Below are 22,082 nucleotides of genomic sequence, written 5' to 3'. Positions count from 1 at the left end.
ACCAATATTAGTCATATTGTCCATGTGCTTGACCTCTTTGAGTGCTAGTGTCTGGAATTCATGCATGTGCTTCAGGATCTCAGCCTGTATTTGGTCTGTGGGGGTTGGGTGTGTTGCCTAAAGCCTCCATATGATGCTCTCTTTACTCGCCAGCTCCCCCCAAGATACTCAAGAATCCCTGCTGCTTTGGATATGCATTTACCCAGGATCACACACTTAAGGCTTTCCCGTAATATCCCGGCGGACTCCACGGATCCCACATTCAGTTCGAGAAAGGTGTCAATAGCCTCTGTTAAGCCCTCCGAGAAGATTGTATCTGATAGGCATTCACTTTTGAACCACCACGGGAGTGCCTCGCTCTCATGACCTTCCAGACTCACCTCCATCATCACAGGGGCGTGGTCCGAGAGAGTGCGGGCTAGGATCTTCACATCTCTAACCCGGCCGATTAGTGAGTGCAAAATAAAAAAAAAAAATCCAATCTTGATGCCGAATTGTGAGGGGCAGAATGACATGTCTACTGCCGCACTGTTGGATTCCTCCCTATCCACACATCAGCAATATCCCATAAGAGGGTCATGTCATGTAACCAGCTGGTCCCTCTGTTACCTACTCCTTGACTCCCCCCCATCCTTCTAGTTCAGGCTGCATCACTGCGTTGAAATCACCGGCCCAGATCACCTCCCTGGTCATTAACTCCCCTAGATGCTGGTCTACCCAATCTAGTGTACTCACTGTATCCTTATTGGGCTCATAGTAGTTGATCAGTGTATACATTTTCCCTTGGATGGTGCCCTGTACAAAGAGGCCTATGCCTTCATTGTCTCTCACCACTTTGGTTTGATGTAACCCAACATTATTATGTATCAGAGTGCTCACCACCTAGCGTATGAGGAGTATGATGAAAAATACCTATGGCATCCCCAGGGTTTCCCAAAAGTGGACTCTGTATCAGTCGTCAGGTGAGTCTCATGTAGGAATGCCACTCCAAACTGATGCCTTCGCATATACAAAAAATGTTTCTGGCGTTTAGTGGGGCATATCAACCCCTTAACATTCCATGTGCAAAGGTTAAGTGTAGCCATCGTCTACTGCATTGCCAAGCTTCTCCGCATATTGACCCACAGTGTTGAACTGGTCAGGTATTACACCCCACAAAATCATTAGAACAGGTGTACCGTGTCCACCCTCCACCCCCACCGACAACCCCAATTCGTCAGTGATGACAACTGTGGGATGTATTTACCCATGCATCCGAGCCATACCTCAAAACTGTGCAGTACTGACATGGAAAACATCATGATGGCCAGAGCTTCCCAGAAAATGCACAGGGAAATGCATGAAGAATAGGCTGCCACTCATTTTTGCCGATGTTATGGGCACAGAAGGACACTGCCTAAAACCACCATTGGACTACCCACACAGTAGTCTGAAACCATTGGGAATGGCAATGCTGATTGCCAAAAGCAAACCCATAACTGTGGGGAATTCATTTTCTTAAATACCAAAAAGGGGTGCAGTACCAGTACTCACCACTATCCAAAAGCCGGCGTTTTAAAACCACCAGATTTTGTAGAAAACTGAATAAATGAACCCAAAACATGCCAAAGAAAGACTTACTGAGAGGTGGATCCAATGTAAATTTATATTCTGAAGTGACTTGAAGGTTTATAACAAGACTGGCTGAGCTGGGGATTTCAGCAGTTTAAGAAAATTTGGACTGAAAGACATTAAAAATCTCAATGTTTAAGAGAAATGAGTGACCTACTTTGAGTGTCACATAGGTTGCAATTGTTTAAATGTCATAGTTTTAAACTTAGAATCAGCATTCTAGCTGCATATGTGAAAATGTTTAGTTTTATTTGAATGCAGAAAACTGGGGAACAGAAGTGACATTTTATCAAAAAACTGGCTTAAAGAGATTCCAATTTTGCCTGGCAACTACCCCCATCAGGAGTGAAACTTGAGTCACAGCTGTGTTCCCAGGCCAATCTGCCTTTTGCTGGCCACACTAAGGATATGCCATCTCTCTGATAATTGAATTAAAGGGAGCCCCACAGAATACAGGAGCTCTGAACAAAGCCCTGTCCTGACTCAGGCAAATGTTTTATTGGCGGGAGACGTAAATGGAGCTTCCTCTTGGCAGAAGCTGGGAGTGGCAGGGTCTCTGAGCTTGCCAGAAACTGGAAAGACTGGTTTCTGTACCATGTGACATGAAAAGACACACCTCTATAGCCAGAATATGGTTTTAGAAAAAGATGAATAACTCATAGAGCGGACATTTGAAAATTGTATAAATGACACCATAATTCTTGTGATTTTTCTGCCCACATTTTAAGAGGTTTTTAGAACCGGTGGCATGTTCAGGGGGGTTTTAGCGGAAAAGAGGATATTACTCAAAATGTGTGCATGTGAAAAATCGGACACTTCATCAATTAATGTCCATACTCCTTGCGCACATGTGTGTAAATTTGGGGTAATGTCCGGAATTGCAAACCAGTTAAAAAGTGCAAAATATCGCCATTTCTGAATGCAAGCCCCCAGGAAGAGCAGAGTTTGAACAGGGTATACCTCCTGTAATATGTGATGGGTGCATGTAATTTCAAACCACTGTGTAGTTATGAAATATGTATTTGGTTCAAATCTAGATTTGTGTGCAAGTTGACTGGGGAGTGTCCTCTCTGCAGGCTGTAAAATGACATCACTCTGACACAACTTAGCTCCCCCAATCAAATGAGAAATGGAAGTTTGACCAATTAGAAGCTGAGAGAGAGGTAGGGTCAGTGATGCTAGAACACACCCATTTTAAAAACACATAAAAGCAGAGAGACAGGACAGATAGGGACCTTTCAAATCCATTTGCAGCTGGAAGCTCTGCCGGGAAAATCCATACTTTACCTCCATCAATCTCCAGAGAAAGCTGTGCAGAAAGATCCAGACTTTAAATCCCTCAATCTTCAGAATCCAGAGAGAGAGCAGACCCAGATCACTGTGAAGTGCAGAGACCAGAGTACCGTCTAAAACCTGACCAGATCCATGGCGAGGCCCATTTCACTCAAGAATATAGTGTGAGTACCTAGAAAACTGTGCAGAACCAATCTCCTAGTTAAAATAATATAATTCAATCTAGCTTAATCTAAGTAGAACTGTCTCCTAACTGTCACCTGTCATTTGCATAGCTGTCACCTGTCATTTTCTAGTTGCAAGCTGCACTTGTCTTTTTGAACTTTAAAATTTCAAATCTGAAAAACGACCTTTATTTAATCGCTCATATCTCCGTGACCGTTTGTGCTAGAGACTTGCAGTAACTTTCATCTGGAAGCTGAGATCCTAGGCTTTCCGACGACCCCAAAATGATAGTGATAGTCCTTGTAGTTCCTCTGTAATCGCGCCAGACGCATTCGCGAATTTACCGCGATTTGCCAATTTCTCCACGTGTAAAAATTTGCTGCTGCTTGCCTTCCATTTGCCAAAAATTAGTTTAACCTACCAATTACTCCTAGATCCTTGCTAAAGTGATCCTGGACTAATATTAACTTGATTTCACTCACCCTGAACCTCTAAAGGGAATTAAAAGCATTTTAGCATATTTTTTTCTTCATTTCCAGCACATTTAAAAACATTTGGGCCTGTGTTTTCAACTTCTGTAGTCTAAGTTGCTGGGGTGAACTGAATCACATTTGATTGCAATTCTGAGAACTGTGTGCTTCCCTCCATTTCCTTGCATTGCATAAAAAGGGGGGGTGAATTGTCCAAGAAAGTGATTACATTGTCTTTTGCTGAAATCCTATCAAGTTATTTTCTGTACTGCATTTCATTCCACATTGCATTCATTTGAAACCATAAAAGTATTGTTGCTATCTTATCCATTTCATGTCAACTCCTTAGTGATTATAAAGAAGTGTGCTAGTGCCAGATTCTCCGTTGTTAATCTTTATCATATCAGATTAAGTGTGCTATTCAATTATTAATTTATTATAAAGCGTGATATATATATATTGTTTAAATTATCAATTAAACCTTTTAACTTGCAAAACAGAACTACTTCTTGGCTCAGTGGGATCAGGGGGATTCTGAGAGAGGGGTGTTATATAGGGGTAGTCATCCAGAACGCATGAACTGGACATAAAGATATATCAATAAGGGTTTCCATTCAGTATCCCAGACTAGGCATTGACTTAGCTGTAGTGTTGAATTGAATCCTCTTACAAATTGGGGGCTCGTGCCGGACGTTTGGGTTAGACCTACCATTTGTGCAGATTAATACAGCGTGCCAGCTGACCAGATACACATATCCGGTCGGATCACCACGCTGTGTTACGCTGTAAAGCATTCCTCAAAAGGGACACTCCAAGAAAAGTTCTGTTCTGCAAAAATAAAATACAAACTTCTGTAAGTCAGGACAGAGACCAATCTCTAGAATGACGACCTTAGTAGACATGAAAATAGCCAGAGAGCACTTCTTACATAAGTTATTTGTGAGAGGTGAATGGGCTGAGCAGGGCCAGGAGGCCTGGTTGCAGGCCATCACGCGACAGGCCACTGAAACAGGGTCAGACTATGGAGAGATCAGGGTCCATTACATGTGGCCCTGAGTGAACTATATATGGCTCCTAAGGCCAAAGATGAACACTACAAGATTGTTAGGATAGCGGCATATTTATATTTATATATGGGAGCCATACAGAATAAATGTGTTGAAGGCCATGATCTGGCAAAAAGGCAACAGATGGCGTTAGAGAAGGCCCAATCTGATCTGGACTCTTCTGAGCAAAGGCTGCACAGAAGCCAGGAGTCAGAAAATGAGACCAGACAGTACATCACTAAAATAAAGGAGGATATGGATGTGCTGCAAAAGGAAAAGTCAGAACAGGATACCAGATTTCGGGCCTTGCAGAAGGAACACCAAGAAGGTTTGGACTCCCTACTGCAAAGCCAGAAAAAGCTGGAGCAACAACTGGACTTCAACAGGGTATGTGCTGAGCAGGTAGTCACCCTGCAAGGCCACCTAGATAGGGAAAAGGCAGAAAGCAATAAACTGATTCTGAAAGACCTGGATACCCAGGCAGAGTTTGATGAAGAGCGCCGGAAAGCTGGTGCCCTTCAAAGGCAGAGGGACGACCTGGCAGCACAGATGCAGGCTCTCAGTCAGGAAAGAGACACTTTAGGCCAGGAAGTCTGCCACTTAAAAAAGGAAATTGAAGAAAATCACCTGGCCCTCCAGGGGCTGGGTGACCTCCAAAAAGAAAACCAGAACTTGGTAGAGCACACCAGAAGGGTGGAAGATGCTCTGGCAAGAAAGGAGCAGGCCGGTAGGGATGGGACTCAGGAGGTAAACCTCCTGCAGCAAAGACTGGCCCAGTTCTCAAGGACCAACCAGGAAGCACAGAGGGAAAATGAGGCCCTCTGTCAACACAATGATAGGCTCCAACAACAGGTAGCGATGCAGGAGAGACTGATAGAGTCTAGTAAGGCCTTGACTGAGGAACTGAAAGCACAAATGCAGGCTCTTGCATTGCAACAGGGAGCAGGGGCGGATAGAGATGAGGTCCGCTGGGAAAGAGAGACTCCTGACCATAACCTCAGGAGCCCTAACACCAGGGGCCTTCATCTCTCCCAGTCCCTGGACTCTACCACCCCCATGTCCCCTGGCGCACATGTGCACAGGGCCACAGGGATGGCAGATTACTATCCAGCTAAAAGTATGGGGCTCATAGGCCAGTACCACTCAGGAATGGAGGGGTGGGCATCCGGGTATGGGCACCCAAGTACAGTACAGTTCAGTGGGGAACCCCAGGAGAGTAGGCCCATTAAGGGCATCCTGAAAACCTCTGCCCAGTTAGGTCAGTGGGGGGGGTACCCAGCAAATCCTGGCAGCAAGGAGGGATCTGAAGACTCCTCTGAGCGGTACAGGAAACAGGAGACCAGGTCCCCACATTCTGCCAGCCATTCCCAGGCTCGCAGAATCCGGGAAAACCTGGAAGATCTGACAGGAACCTCTGGGAGCAGTGCCTCTGAGTCAGAGGATGAATGGACAAGGGTTACCCGAACCAAAAAGGCCAATAAGGCAAAAAGGGCCTTGCTTAAGGACCCCTTAAAGCAGATTAAGGCGATCAGGAGCGTCATCACGCCTTACCATAAGAACGCTAAGTATTCTGTTTGGGAGCACTTAGAGTTGTTTGAGCAAATGATGGAGACTTTCCATTTGAAGGACAGCCAAAGCTGTATTCAATATGTAAAGTGGACCTTCTCCCCGGAATACTCCAGTTTCTTTGCGGGGCTGGAGGACCAAAATCATTTAAGATGGTCCACCTATAAGGCGGCCATCTTGAAACATTTTTCCATTCATAGAAATCCTCAAGAGGCTCGCAAGGCAGCCTACAATTTGCAATGTGGGGAGGATCAGGCCCCACAAGAATTTGTGCAAGAACTGAAACGTGCTTTTGCGCAGACCACCAGAAGGGTGCGCACAGACAGTAGAGAATTCATAAATACATTTTTTCATGCCTTGCCCAAATACATAATGACCCAGCTCGTGAGGGATTTTCACGAGAAAAGATCTTTAGACTGGGTCCTTGAACAGGCTACCCGGATCTATGAGGTGCAGAAACCGGTAGATAGCAAAAATAATGCTCAGAAAAACCCCAAAGCCAACAGCACCCCTGCTGCTGCCAAGGTGGCAGAGGTAAAGGTCACCCCCGTTTTAGAGTTGGAGATGGGGGGGCCTAAAAACCTACCTGCACCTAATAATGCTAGGCCCAGAAGGTCCTCGGGCCAGTCACAGACAGGGAGCCAGGGAGGCAGCCCCACAAATGGGGTCCCTCGCCCTCCTGATTATGTAAGTCCCCGTTACAAGGGAAATCGACCCATCCTGGGTTATGTGTGGACTCCTCCAGCCCAAGGGGGGGATCCAGCCAAGCACCTAACCCAGGGAACTTCCCTCCCAACTTCCCACAGGAGGGCAGAAATTCTCCAAATCCTGCGCAGAACTTTTTCCCCAGGTATCCACCCAATTTCCAACCCCAAAATCATCCATCCTTCTTTCCCCAATTCCCTGAGCCCAGACAACCTAATCCGGGAGAGGGGAGGCCAAGGGTGGAGGGGTAACCAAATCTTCCCAACCCGGGGTATTACCAGAGGAGGGACAGCTACCCTTCCCGGGATCAGCCCAGGGGAGAAAACAGGGCCCCGTATCAGCCTGAGCGGGTTTCCCAGTTGGAGCGCCAGGTTCAAAACATGGCGCGGGATCTGGGTCACATACTGAGGGCTCAGCAGAACCCTCAGATCGGCATGCCGGCGCAGAACGCACCCAACTCTGGACCTGGTGCCCCAGAACAATGACGGGGGCAGCACCCCGATAACTCACCGGTTCCCAGGGAGGAGGCACAAAGGGAAGGGGGGTGTAAAGCCTTGGAGGAAGCTTCCTTCCTCACTTGTAAACAGCCCCTGGAAACCCAGGAACCGGAAACAAAATCTCTTGCCCCTGAAAGTCTGCCTTCTAAGGAGCAGAGGGGGGGTAGGAGAAACAAAAGACCCAAACAGACTCAGTTTGAGGAGGAGGTACAGATCTTCCAATTTGAGGGAGAGGGATCCTCAGAGGATCCTGGGAAAAGGATCTTCTCCTTCAGAGAGGGGGGAACTCCTCCCAAAGAAAAATGGGTCCCTAGGGATGCAAATCCAGACTGGGGAGATGTGGAGACTGAGCTACCGCCGCCCACCATCTCATCCCAGAACCAACAGCAAGAAAATCCCCTGGTTCAAACCCATCCTGGTGACTGCCTCCAAAAAGGGGGGGGCGGCCCAGAACCGGAGCCAGGGGAACCCACAATGGCTCTGATCTCCAGTTGCCAAATTTTTCTTTCAGATTCCCAAGGCTCTCCACAGAATTCTGCCCAAATCTCTTCGCTAGCGATGTCCAAAACCAGAAAATTAGCCCACCAGTTGTCCAAAAATGTACAGTATCTGTGCCCCCTTGAGGAGAAGGAGGGAAGATATTATGCCCCGGTACAAGTACAGGGGCAGGGTACAATTTCAGCGCTGGTGGACACGGGATCTCAAGCTACCCTTCTGTCCAGAAGGGCCTTTGACGAACTGAATGCAGGAAGGGGAGAGAATTACCAAATTCCTCTCACCTCCCTTCCTGGACAACTGCAGAACTTTGACGGGAAGGAAATTCCCGTCGAGGGGACGGCAGACTTGGACATTAAAATTGGGCGACACAAGTTGAAACACCAGGTCATAGTTGTGACTCCAGAGGGCACCCCTTGTTTACTGGGGAATGACCTCCTGAGAAGGTTGTCACCCCTAATAGATTGTGTAAACAAGGTCCTCTGGACCCAGACTAGCCGACCAATAAAATTAAAACAGAGTGTCAACCATGTTAGTTTAAACGGCACCTGCCACATGGTTGAACAAAAACCTGACCAAGTAGAATTTCACTTCCAGAATAGCCAAATTCCAGACGTGACAGTAATAGCAGTAGGACAACAGACTGGTGATGGGGGGTCCTCTCTGTTTCTGAAAATCAACCTTCCTTCCAGTTTAAGGTGGTATTCCACGCTGGAAGGAAACACTCTGAAATTCTTTACTAATCCACAATCAGAAACTCCCACTCCTATAGTCCAGAAAGATGTGAAATCAGCTCAGAGCCTGGCTGATATTCAGCAAATTGGAGAGCAGTTGTTCATCCCTGTCCAGTTAAATGATGGGAAGGACTCTGTTCTCGCTCGAGTGTGTGTGAACAACGGTAAGAGCTTCATCAGCGAAGCCATGTTCCGCCAACTCCCAAAAGATCCAGCCATTCCCACCTTCAAACTGATAGACAAATGGGAAATGGACCTGGAAGCACCTAATTCCAAACATCTCCTGCCAAGCAGGTGTATGCTCAAAATCTCCATTGGCAACAAGAGCATAGTCCATAACTGTTGGGTCGTGCGAGACATCACTGCCGCCTTTTACTTAGGCAGTGACATTCTCAATCGCTTTGCCATTAGTTTGGACCTAATAAACTTCAAAGCTTGGTCCCGATTAGCGGATAATCCCATGGGCTTTGATGATCCAGAAAAAGCATTTAGGTCAGCTCAATTGCTACCTTATGCAGTTGAAATTCAGATTAAAGAGGAAGTCACCATCCCAGAAAGGACCCGACAATTCTCCCTGGAAGTGAAAGTTAAAAGAGGACAATATTTGCAAAACCCTGATGCTTACATACATCTAAATGCTTCTCTCCAACTGCAAGGGTTGGGGGTAAACCCAACACTATTAGTCAACATAGAACATGACACCATTCCAATAGAGGTGGATAACAGCGACTTAAAGAGTATTACTCTAGCCGCAGGCACCATTATTGGAATGGCGGTTGATGACCGACATTTCTCCATTGATCTTGGAAATGAACTGTTAGGGCCAATCCCCAAGGACTGCTTTGACAGTGACAGTGATGACAACACAACACCAGACAGGATTTTTACCCGGCATGGGGGGAACTTCCTGGTGTACACTTCCTGCCCCTATGGTAAGGAAGATGTGACTTGTGACTTCAGGAGGGATGAGGTGATTTTCCAGGTCCATGAGGGCTGCCTTTCCCACCTGAAGCCTCCAGTCCAAATCAGCACTCTGACCAGGGACTTCTCCACCCAGCTGGAGGAGGCCGCTAAAATAGCCAAACCAGAAGTCTTTCCAGGCTTCAGGCAGATGGTGGAAGAGAGAGTCAACCTAGCTGATGCCTGTGTGACTCTGGAACAAAAGCAAAAGTTGAAACAAGTTTTCTTGGATTTCCAAGATCTCTTTGCGGTAGACTCATATGACTGTGGTCGCACTGACATCCACACAACAACAATCCCCACGGACCCTGGCATGACTCCTGTGTTTGTGAAGCAATATCGCTTGCCTCTCGCATCAATGGAGTCCCTTACTGAAATAATTAAGAACCTTGAGTCCCGGGGAATAATCCGTCCAGTCCACAGCACCTTCAATAATCCGGTGCTGGGAATATTGAAGCCAAACGGCCAGTGGAGACTCTGCGCTGACCTCAGGGAGCTCAACAAACGGGTCCATACTTCCCGATGGCCTCTGCCCTACATTGACCAAGGGCTGGCCCAGATTCAGGGGTCACAGGTATTCACTGCAATAGACCTGACCAATGGGTACTGGACCGTGCCTGTCAGTAGGGAGGACCAATACAAACTGGCTTTCACCTTTGGGGGCCAGCAGTACACATGGACCCGGACTCCCTTCGGATACCTCAACTCCGGCAATGAATTCAACATTTTCCTACATAAGGCCATGCCCGACCTGGGTGCGAGGGGTAACCTGGCTTATGTAGATGATGTCCTCATCAAAAGTTCATCTGTGGAGGAACACATAGCGGAGATCCGTTATGTTCTGACGCAGTTGAGGGCCGCCGGAGCAAAACTTTCCTTTCAGAAAGCACAGTGGTGTAGAACCCGTGTTAATTTCTTGGGGCATGAGATTACTCCTCAGGGTCTCTGTCCCCAGGAAAAGAAAGTGGAAGCACTTCAGAAACTGAAAGACCCCACAACTCTGCGGGAACTAAGGAGCCTCCTTGGACTGACTAATTACAGCAGAAAGTTCATTGAGGGCTACGCAGAGATCACCAGACCCCTGATTCATCTCCTGAAGGGGGGGGTCAAGTGGGAATGGGGTCCAGAACAAGCCGAGGCAGTAAAACAACTCAAAAGAAGCCTCTCACAAGCGCCTTGCCTAGCTTACCCTGTCAGAAACAAGGAGTTCTTCCTGGAGACGGGGTTCTCTAATACGTGCTTGACGGCAGTATTATACCAAAAGCATGACAAGGTCAATAAAGTAATCTCATATGCGAGCAAAACTTTATCCTCTGTGGAGGAGAAATTCAACGATTGTGAGAAGGCACTCCTAGCGACGGTGTGGGCATTGAAGAATTACCGCCCGTTTATCCAGGGGGAGCACATCATAGTGGAGACTCCACACCAGCCTCTGCAATATCTCCAAAGTGACAGAATCCGGGCCGGAAATGTGAGTAATTCCCGAATTACTTCCTGGATTCTGTCAATGCAAGGCTTTCCTGTGGAAGTCAGATATGGCCAAAACAAGAAGAGTCCCCTCGCGCAAGGTCTGGCTGACTTGCATGATTGTGCCAGAGAAAACTGTCTCGAGGACGAGAGTCTAAAAATAAAGGACAACATGGAGGCATACCTTAATTCCCCACACAAAGTCTTTGAAGAGGACAAGTGTGAGGGAATGCCCACTGTCTATGTGGATGGATGCTTCTACCATGTTGACAACAACGGGGAGAAAGAACTGGTGGCCGGCGTAGGGAATGCATGGGTGAATGAGTTCCCAGAACCCTCCGCTGGATACAAAATTGGTCCCCGAAGTAGTCAGGTGGCAGAATTGATGGCTGTGCATCAGGCCATCCTCACTGCTGTCCAGCATCAACTCCACGAACTGGTCATAATCACAGATTCGGATTATGTACGGAATGGGTTCGTGGAGCACCTGGTTAATTGGAAAACCAGAGGCATGTTATGTGCTAACAACAAACCCTTGAAACATGGGAAGTTGATCCAAAACATTGATGATCTGGTCACCTCGAATGAGATGACCATCTATTGGAAAAAGATCAAGGGTCATTCCAAAGTAGAGGGACCAGACAAAACTGGAAATGACTTAGCTGATCAGCTGGCCAAAACCGGGGCCACCCAAGGGGATCTAATTGAGATTGAGTCCCTGTTGGGGGAAATCCAGGTCACTGCTATCACTAGGTCCCAGACAAATGCTCACAACGACCTTTCAATTGCACAATGGAGTAAGGAGACCCCTGATGCTGATTTGATTACCGCTCAGAAGGGGGATCCAATAATTGGTAAATTTTACCAGCACCTTGAGGACCCTGAGAACTTTCCCCTGACGGATACCGATTAAATTGGGAAAGAGGACCTAAGAGTGTTGATGAAGTGTCCAAAAATGTTCCGGATCCAAGACGGTTTGTTGGTAAGGAAATCCAAAGCTGGCCACGATCAGTGGGTGGTTCCTACCTCATTCCGAAGCCTGATGTTAAGTCACGCCCATGATGCGGCCACCGCCGGTCATAGGGGGTTTCACACAACACTGGAAATCTTAAGAGAGGTTGCATACTGGCCACACATGGGGCAGGACCTCGACCAATACTTGAAGGGGTGTCTTGTGTGTGCACAATTTCAGCCATCCTCCCTCACGCACCGTGCGCCTCTCCAAAAGCGGGGGATGACACTGCCATGGTCAGATTTACAAATCGACTTTGTAGGCACCGTGATTCGCTCTGCTAGGGGGAATAAGTACATGTTGACTGTGACATGCTTGTTTACCAAGTGGGTGGAATGTCTCCCAGCCCCAAATTGCAAAGCAGAAACGGCAGCTGCCTTGATGATTAACCACATCTTTTCCCGTTTTGGTCTACCTCAAAGGATTGAGTCAGACAGGGGTAGCCACTTCACCAGTGAAGTAATGACAAAGATGTGGGAGATACTGGGGGTCAAAAGGAAGTTGCATATTGCTTACAGGCCAGCTTCTTCTGGGGCAGTAGAGAGATATAACAGGACAATTGTGAGCATATTAAAGAAGTTTGTGGCAGATTCTGGGCCAAGTTGGGATATCCGATTACCTCTGGTCCTAATGGCCATCAGATCTACCCCTTCATCTGCAACCAAAATGTCACCATTTGAGTTGATGACTGGACGCAAGATGGTGCTTCCTCGGCATTTGCTCTACAGGACCCAAGAGCAGACACTGATAAATGCCTCCACTACTCATGAGTATGTGGAGAATTTAAGGAAACACCTTCAACATGCTTTTGCTTACGCTCAGCGGAATCTAGAAAGATCAGCTGATAGCATGAAGACCCACTATGACCTGAAGACTTCCAGGAAGGAATATCAGGTGGGGGACCGGGTCTATCTATACAACTTCCAAAGAAACCAGGCAAAACAGCGGAAATGTTTGCCTACGTGGAAGGGACCCTTTGAGATCATCGACAAAATCTCCCCTGTGGCCTACAAAATACACATCCCCAAAGGTCCTTTGGCAGCGGGGGAAGACAAGTGGGTCCACATAAACCAGTTGAAATGTTGCCATCCCAGGCACGCTCTGCAACAACTGGAGGAATCCTCTGGAATCCTAGCGGGTACTGTCTCAGACTAATTCAGTTCCAACCATAAAACATACCACATCTAGTCTCTAAAATATTGTGATTTGCATGAAACTGTCTCTTAGTTATACTGTTTTTTTTTCAAAATAAGAATGTAATGTTTTGTTATGATGAAACGCATATGCTGCCCCACTATCTCAACAGTGGTGGAAAAACGTCTATGAGTAGGTATTGCCGCTTTTGCTTTATCATCCTAGGAGAGATGAAACCATGGAGAATGACCAAGGAGGACGATCCGGAGACCGCGAGCAGAGACGCAACGGGCCCGGGGTACCGCCCAATCTTCCCATCAGGACCGGCGAGGAGAACCGATCGATCAGTACCGGATGGAGGAAAAGATGCTGAACTGTGCCATCTATTGGAAGAAGATGAGGAAACATCCCAGGTCTTGCGAGTCCCATTCGTGAAATAGAATGGCCATCGCAAGATGGGGGCTTGTGGGATGTATTTACCCATGCATCCGAGCCATACCTCAAAACTGTGCAGTACTGACATGGAAAACATCATGATGGCCAGAGCTTCCCAGAAAATGCACAGGGAAATGCATGAAGAATAGGCTGCCACTCATTTTTGCCGATGTTATGGGCACAGAAGGACACTGCCTAAAACCACCATTGGACTACCCAAACAGTAGTCTGAAACCATTGGGAATGGCAATGCTGATTGCCAAAAGCAAACCCATAACTGTGGGGAATTCATTTTCTTAAATCCCAAAAAGGGGTGCAGTACCAGTACTCACCACTATCCAAAAGCCGGCGTTTTAAAACCACCAGATTTTGTAGAAAACTGAATAAATGAACCCAAAACATGCCAAAGAAAGACTTACTGAGAGGTGGATCCAATGTAAAGTTATATTCTGAAGTGACTTGAAGGTTTATAACAAGACTGGCTGAGCTGGGGATTTCAGCAGTTTAAGTAAATTTGGACTGAAAGACATTAAAAATCTCAATGTTTAAGAGAAATGAGTGACCTACTTTGAGTGTCACATAGGTTGCAATTGTTTAAATGTCATAGTTTTAAACTTAGAATCAGCATCCTAGCTGCATATGTGAAAATGTTTAGTTTTATTTCAATGCAGAAAACTGGGGAACAGAAGTGACATTTTATCTGAAAACTGGCTTAAAGAGATTCCAATTTTGCCTGGCAACTACCCCCATCAGGAGTGAAACTTGAGTCACAGCTGTGTTCCCAGGCCAATCTGCCTTTTGCTGGCCACACTAAGGATATGCCATCTCTCTGATAATTGAATTAAGGGGAGCCCCACAGAATACAGGAGCTCTGAACAAAGCCCTGTCCTGACTCAGGCAAATGTTTTATTGGCGGGAGTCGTAAATGGAGCTTCCTCTTGGCAGAAGCTGGGAGGGGCAGGGTCTCTGAGCTTGCCAGAAACTGGAAAGACTGGTTTCTGTACCATGTGACATGAAAAGACACACCTCTATAGCCAGAATATGGTTTTAGAAAAAGATGAATAACTCATAGAGCGGACATGTGAAAATTGTATAAATGACACCATAATTCTTGTGATTTTTCTGCCCACATTTTAAGAGGTTTTTAGAACCGGTGGCATGTTCAGGGGGGTTTTAGCGGAAAAGAGGATATTACTCAAAATGTGTGCATGTGAAAAATCTGACACTTCATCAATTAATGTCCATACTCCTTGCGCACATGTGTGTAAATTTGGGGTAATGTCCGGAATTGCAAACCAGTTAAAAAGTGCAAAATATCGCCATTTCTGAATGCAAGCCCCCAGGAAGAGCAGAGTTTGAACAGGGTATACCTCCTGTGATATGTGATGGGTGCATGTAATTTCAAACCACTGTGTAGTTATGAAATATGTATTTGGTTCAAATCTAGATTTGTTTGCAAGTTGACTGGGGAGTGTCCTCTCTGCAGGCTGTAAAATGACATCACTCTGACACAACTTAGCTCCCCCAATCAAATGAGAAATGGAAGTTTGACCAATTAGAAGCTGAGAGAGAGGTAGGGTCAGTGATGCTAGAACACACCCATTTTAAAAACACATAAAAGCAGAGAGAGAGGACAGATAGGGACCTTTCAAATCCATTTGCAGCTGGAAGCTCTGCCGGGAAAATCCATACTTTACCTCCATCAATCTCCAGAGAAAGCTGTGCAGAAAGATCCAGACTTTAAATCCCTCAATCTTCAGAATCCAGAGAGAGAGCAGACCCAGATCACTGTGAAGTGCAGAGACCAGAGTCCTGTCTAAAACCTGACCAGATCCATGGCGAGGCCCATTTCACTCAAGAATATAGTGTGAGTACCTAGAAAACTGTGCAGAACCAATCTCCTAGTTAAAATAATATAATTCAATCTAGCTTAATCTAAGTAGAACTGTCTCCTAACTGTCACCTGTCATTTGCATAGCTGTCACCTGTCATTTTCTAGTTGCAAGCTGCACTTGTCTTTTTGAACTTTAAAATTTCAAATCTGAAAAACGACCTTTATTTAATCGCTCATATCTCCGTGACCGTTTGTGCTAGAGACTTGCAGTAACTTTCATCTGGAAGCTGAGATCCTAGGCTTTCCTAGGACCCCAAAATGATAGTGATAGTCCTTGTATTTCCTCTGTAATCGCGCCAGACGCATTCGCGAATTTACCGCGATTTGCCAATTTCTCCACGTGTAAAAATTTGCTGCTGCTTGCCTTCCATTTGCCAAAAATTCGTTTAACCTACCAATTACTCCTAGATCCTTGCTAAAGTGATCCTGGACTAATATTAACTTGATTTCACTCACCCTGAACCTCTAAAGGGAATTAAAAGCATTTTAGCATATTTTTTTCTTCATTTCCAGCACATTTAAAAGCATTTGGGCCTGTGTTTTCAACTTCTGTAGTCTAAGTTGCTGGAGTGAACTGAATCACATTTGATTGCAATTCTGAGAACGGTGTGCTTCCCTCCATTTCCTTGCATTGCATAAAAAGGGGGGGTGAATTGTCCAAGAAAGTGATTACATTCAGTAAGTCCAAGCCTTCAAGAGAACATTTATAGAGGTAAAGAAACAATAGCGAGACAGAGGACTCTGCTACGCCATGATGTTCCCTGCCAAACTCTGTATAGAACATGAGGGATGGGCTGCTTTCTTTCACACTCCGGAGGAGGCCACCAGCTTTTGTGAAATGCAGCCAAGACAGCCCCGACAACAGGGGAACAACGCGTGACAATGTGCCACTGATGCATATCCTTTGTTACTGCACAACACCTGTGCCCAATTGCCTGGTGGTTGGGATGGGGGGGTGGAGCATGACATTCCAGAGGTGCGGATGGTGACTGGGCACCTGGCAACCCCTTATGCGGAAGCTGAAAGCTGAATTGTGGGTTGATAGTAGACTTTAGCTGATAGGTTGGGGTGATCTGCAGGGAGGTTGTGTAAGAGGATTCAATTCAACACTACAGCTAAGTCAATGCCTAGTCTGGGATACTGAATGGAAATCCTTATTGATATATCTTTATGTCCAGTTCATGAGTTCTGGATGACTACCCCTATATAACACCCCTCTCTTGGAATCCCCCTGACCCCACTGAGCCAAGAAGTAGTTCTGTTTTGCAAGTTTAAAAGGTTTATTTGAGAATTTAAACAATATATATATATATCACACTTTTATAATGAATTAATAATTGAATATCACACTTAATCTGAGCAGTAATCAATAATGGATAGTCTGGCACTAGCACACTTCTTTATAATCAATGATGAGTGGGTATAGGATGGATAAGATAGCAACAATACTTTTATGGTTTCAAATAGATGCAATGTGGAATGAAAATGCTGTACAGAAAATAACTTGATAGGATTTCAGCAAAAGACAATGTAATCACTTTCTTGGACAATTCACCCCTCCTTTATGCAATGTAAGGAGATGAAGATGAGAGCACACAGTTCTTAGGAATGCAATCAAATAGAATTCAGTTCAATTCCCCCCCCCCCGGCAGCTTATACAACAGATAGGAGTTTTGAAACACAGGCAAAATGCTTTGAATATGGTGACAATGCAGTGAGAAATATGCTGAAAATGCTTTTAATTCCCTTTAGGAGGTTCGGGGTGAGTGATAGCTACTTTATATGAGTTCAGGATCACTTTAACAATGCTCTAGGAGTAACTAGCAGGTTAAACGAGTTTTTGGCAAAGTAAAGCAAGGAAGCTGCCGCTTTTCACACGTGAGAGAAATCAGCTGAAATTGCAAATCGTGGCAAAATTCGCGAATGCGTGAATCGCGATTACGGCAAAAGTATGAGGAGTAGCAAGTCGTTTCTAGATTCGTTGAAAAGCTGAGATTCTAAGCTTTCAGAGGAAAGTTACAGCAAGTTTCTAGCCCAAACGGTTCCCGAGATATGAGCGATTTTGTAAAGGTCATTTTTCGGATTTAAAGTTAAAAGCTCAGAGTGGCAAGTGACAGCTTTACAGCTGCAGAAATTACAAATGACAGCTATGCAGCTTTGAAAATGGCAGGTGACAGTTAGAAGGCAGTTCTACTTAGGTTAAATATTTAGATTAGATTATTTTACACTAAGAGCTTATTCCTGTCACAATCTGATCTAAGTACTCACAAAATGTTTTGGAAGATTTGGACCTCGTCACGGATCTGTCAGGTTAGCGGCACTGGTCTCGCCCCGGACGGTCTCTGCGCACAGCACTTCACAATCTGGTCTCTGGTTCCGGGTACACGGTCTGGTCTGCTGGCTCCTGGATCTTTTGCTCTGCTTTCTGGATGTCTCTACTACCGTGTACAGCACTGCTTTCTGGCAAAAGTTCTGTTGAGAGGAGTTCTCAGTTCGCCCGGCTGTGGGTAGTTGCAAATGACTTGCTGGATGCTGAGGCCTGCTGAGAGGAGTTCTCAGTTGGTGGGTTCAGGCCCTTGCTTTAAGTTCTAAAGTATAAGTTCTAGGTTCTAGAGTATGTAGCTGGAATCATTCTGGATGTGGTGTGGTCCGGCAAAGTGCGTTGCAGCAACTGGATTTGAATCTCTCTACCTGTCCCAGCAGTCTCTTTTTATGTGTTTTGAAAATGGGTGTGTACCTGGGCCTAGCTAAGCCTGCCCCTCTCTACTTGTCATTGGCCCAATTCTCCCCTCTCCCATGATTGGGGGAAGGAAATGTGAGTCAGAGTGATGCTGTAGGTTTTTATGGGTCAGAGGATCCTCCCCTGGTCAGTTTGCCCACAAATCTATATTTGATTCAAATACATATTGCACAGATACACAGTTGTTTAAAATTACATGCACCCATCACATATCACATGAGGTATACTCTGTTCAAACTCTGCTCTTCCTGGTGGCTTGCATTCGGAAATTGCAACATTTTGTGCTTTTTAACTGGTTTTGCAATATCGGACATTAACCCAAATTTACACACATGTGCACAAGGAGTATGGAGATTAATTGATGAAGTGTCAGATTTTTAACATGCAGACATTTGGAGTGAAACCCTATTTTCCGCTAGCAACCCCCCAGATCATACCACAAGGTCCTAAAACCTCTTAAAATGTGGGCAGAAAAATCACAAGAATGATGGTATCATTTAGATAATTTTGACAAGTCCGCACCATGAGTTATACATCTTTCTTAAAAGCATATTCTGGCCAACAGGGGTGTGTCTTCCCAGGTCACATGGTGGAGAAACCAGTCTATCCACTTTCTTTAAGCTCAGCCTGTCCTCAGAGGGGCTGCCCCTCCCCGTTTCTGCCAAGAGGAAGCCACTTTACGACCTCCCCTATAAACCATCTGCCTGAGTCAAGGAAGGGCTTTGTTCAAAAGGAAGCCTTTTACGACCACCCTAATAAACCTTTGTTCAACTCCCTGTAGCTGCTCCACCCCTAATCTAATCAGAGAGGTGACAACTCCTTTTGGCAAGGGGAAGAGTGGCTGAGCAGGTTTTAACTCCTGTGGGGGTAGATGTCAGGCAGAATTCAGTTTCATTAAGCCAGGTTTCAGATAAAATGTCACTTTTTGTCCCCCAGTTTAAGTCAATACAATTTTTACATACACATTAAATAATTACTTCCTTCAAGTCATTTCAGAGTATAGTTTTACATTGTATCCACCTCTTAGCAAGTCTTTCCTTGGTCTGGTTTTGTTTCATTTGTTCAGTTTTACACAAAAGTCTGGTGGTTTTATAACGCCGGCTTTCTGATAGTGGTGAGTACTGGTAATGCAACCATTTTTGGGATTTAAGAAAATGAATTCCCCACTGTTCTAGGTTGCTTTTGGCAATCAGCATTGCCATTCCCAATGGTTTCAGGCTACTGTGTGGGTAGCCCAATGGTGGTTTTAGGCAGTGCCCTCCTGTGCTCACAACCTAGGCAAACATGGGTGGCAGCCTTCCCTGTGCATTTTCTGGGAAGTTCTGGCAATCATGATGTTTTCTATGCCAGTACTGCACAGTTTTCCTATTCTGGCGTACATGTGGGCTTTTTGGCCATCTTGGATTTTCTAAGCCCACAGCACCAAATGTTGCAGCATGATAGCTCAAACGTGGGTCAGGACACCCAACAGAGCAGAGATTACCACCACCAGAGTGCCATCCACCTCAGTGTTCACCCGCAGAGCCACTCTGCAGCCGCGCCTCTTCTACGGCCCAGAGTTGTTGCCACATGGGGGAGATTTTAGTGTTGCTTGTAGCAGTATATCCCGGCCCTGATTTTCCATGGGATTTCACACCCCAAAGGGCCTCTCCTTCCTGCAGCTTTGTACTGTATATGTGGTCTGGATGTGGCAGTGGGAGTCTCTGAATATTTACTTGATCTGTGAGGGTGTCGGAGAGCTCACAAGCTCACAGTCATCTCGGCTGGGCTCTCTAGTGCCCGTCAAGGTCTTCCTTAAGGGGCCCTATCCGAGACTGCGTCTGCCCCACAGTCTACCCAATGGACCCTTGATACATTTTCGTTATATTATCGATATCTTGTTGTTCGAGCTGGCTCCTGTGTGGCACAGCTTGGTAAACATAAAAAAATCACAGGCAGTCCCATTGACAGTTATACTGGAAAGCGTGATCCCAGAAACCCTCTCCTCAGTTTTGAATCAATCTAATTTCGTGTCATTATTACAAGAAATTCCCTTGTTGGGTGGGATTAAGTCAAACGATGTGGGCAGAATTCTTTTTCTTGATCGAACCAGATTGGATCATGTGCTTGATATGCTTCAAATCAAAACTGTTCATGGATATGGTTTTGAAGGAACGGGATAACCTGAGACGCCTGGGCTATTAGCTGGTGCCACTGAAGATTTGCCCGAGGAAGGAGCCAGGCCCAATCGAGATGCAGCAATCTTTATGCATGAGTAACTCACAGTACCATCCAGGGTCTTGGGCTACAGTGAAGGACCAAGACCTCTTTCTCAAAAGGAAAATCATAGCATCAGAACAAAGCAGGGATCAGACTTGGCTGCTTGCATCTTCCACACAATAGATTCATGTCTCACCTATTCTTGACTGGAAAAATGGCAAACTGATTGTTTGTTGGTGGCATCATGTAATACCAGAGGGCATGCTCACCTTTTTAACAATCCCTCACTCTCCACCTTACTCATGAAATGTATGGTAATTAATCTGCAGGAAGCTTGGGTTAATGCTTCCCGCCTTCGATGTATATATGGCCATACATCAAACCGCACAACAGGGTGACAACGGCCATCCTTTTGAGGGTCTTTTGACATTGGTCAAGCTTTTGGATTCTCTTGAAGTAATGATATCCTGTGAGCTTCTGTTTGGAATACTATTGACCCACATAAGAATACTCAGTGTTCCTGTGGTCAACATTTTGCTCATTAACATTCATTGGCATAGGGGAATGGGGGCCTTGGAAGATGTTACAGAAATGTTAATACAATATGTGGCAGACTGGTTAGGTGCAACACCATTGGGTCATGTTATGGTGGTGGCAGATGTAAATTCAGATTATATTAACGCACTTGCTTTGTATGATGTTCGTCCTATTAATGAAGAGCTAAAGATCAAGAATGGAAGAGTATGTTTGGACTGTTTTATGGGTTTAGGACAGTTACTCCACAGTGGGTCAATTTTTGGGGATACCCTGCCACCCCCACGGCCACTTGGTCTAATGGGAGGTGCACCTCAAAAATTGATCACATATTGGTGGGTCCTTGGATGATGGGGCATTGTTCCCGCTTTAAGATTATGAGTTTGGACTTTAGCAACCATTCCCTTTTGGCAGCTTGTTTTGATTGTTTGATGACACCCTGTGTGCCACCAGCCTCAGACATAGGATGGAGGGCATTGCTGCCCAACACTCATGGGACTAGGCTACATTGGACACCACACCTGCTGGCTAAAGCCAGCCGGAGTGTGTTGGAGAGGACAACTTCTATGTCAGTATTTGATTATCAATCTGACTTTTCGGTAGAAAACTTTGAATGTGTTGTACTAAGTGTAATTGACCCGCATATTACCAGGCCTGGCAGAAGAAGCCCTGCATTTCTCCACATCCTCACACATGTGACAGAAATGTAGTAGATAGAAGTAGAGAAGACATGTATGAAGATGTATTAGAACTGGCAACACTCACTGCCCAGACCGGACATGTAAGGATGAAACAAAGACAGCAGGCTTACAAGAATTTGCTCCTCTCATGGAGAGCTTCTCATCTCCGATGGGACATAGAAACTATTCTGTCAGTTTGATCCAGAGGGATTCCAGATCCTTTTGGTCCTTAATTAATTGCAGGGGTAATGTGCCTGTTGGAAGGCTAGTCAATGCGGTTGCAGAAGAGGCTTGGGTTCAGCATTTTGAAACTCTCTATGCACAACCCTCTGAACCGGATAACTTTAACTGGGTAAGTGATTCCTCCGTGAGGATTAGGGCAGTTATGGACTTTTCCGAACCAATACACACCAACATCATTGCCCCTTGCAGTAATTCTAATGCA

Source organism: Ambystoma mexicanum, chromosome 3q, assembly GCF_040938575.1.
Source record: "Ambystoma mexicanum isolate Mex_15411 chromosome 3q, UKY_AmexF1_1, whole genome shotgun sequence".
Lineage (NCBI taxonomy): Eukaryota > Metazoa > Chordata > Amphibia > Caudata > Ambystomatidae > Ambystoma > Ambystoma mexicanum.
Note: the sequence above shows the minus strand (reverse complement) of the source record.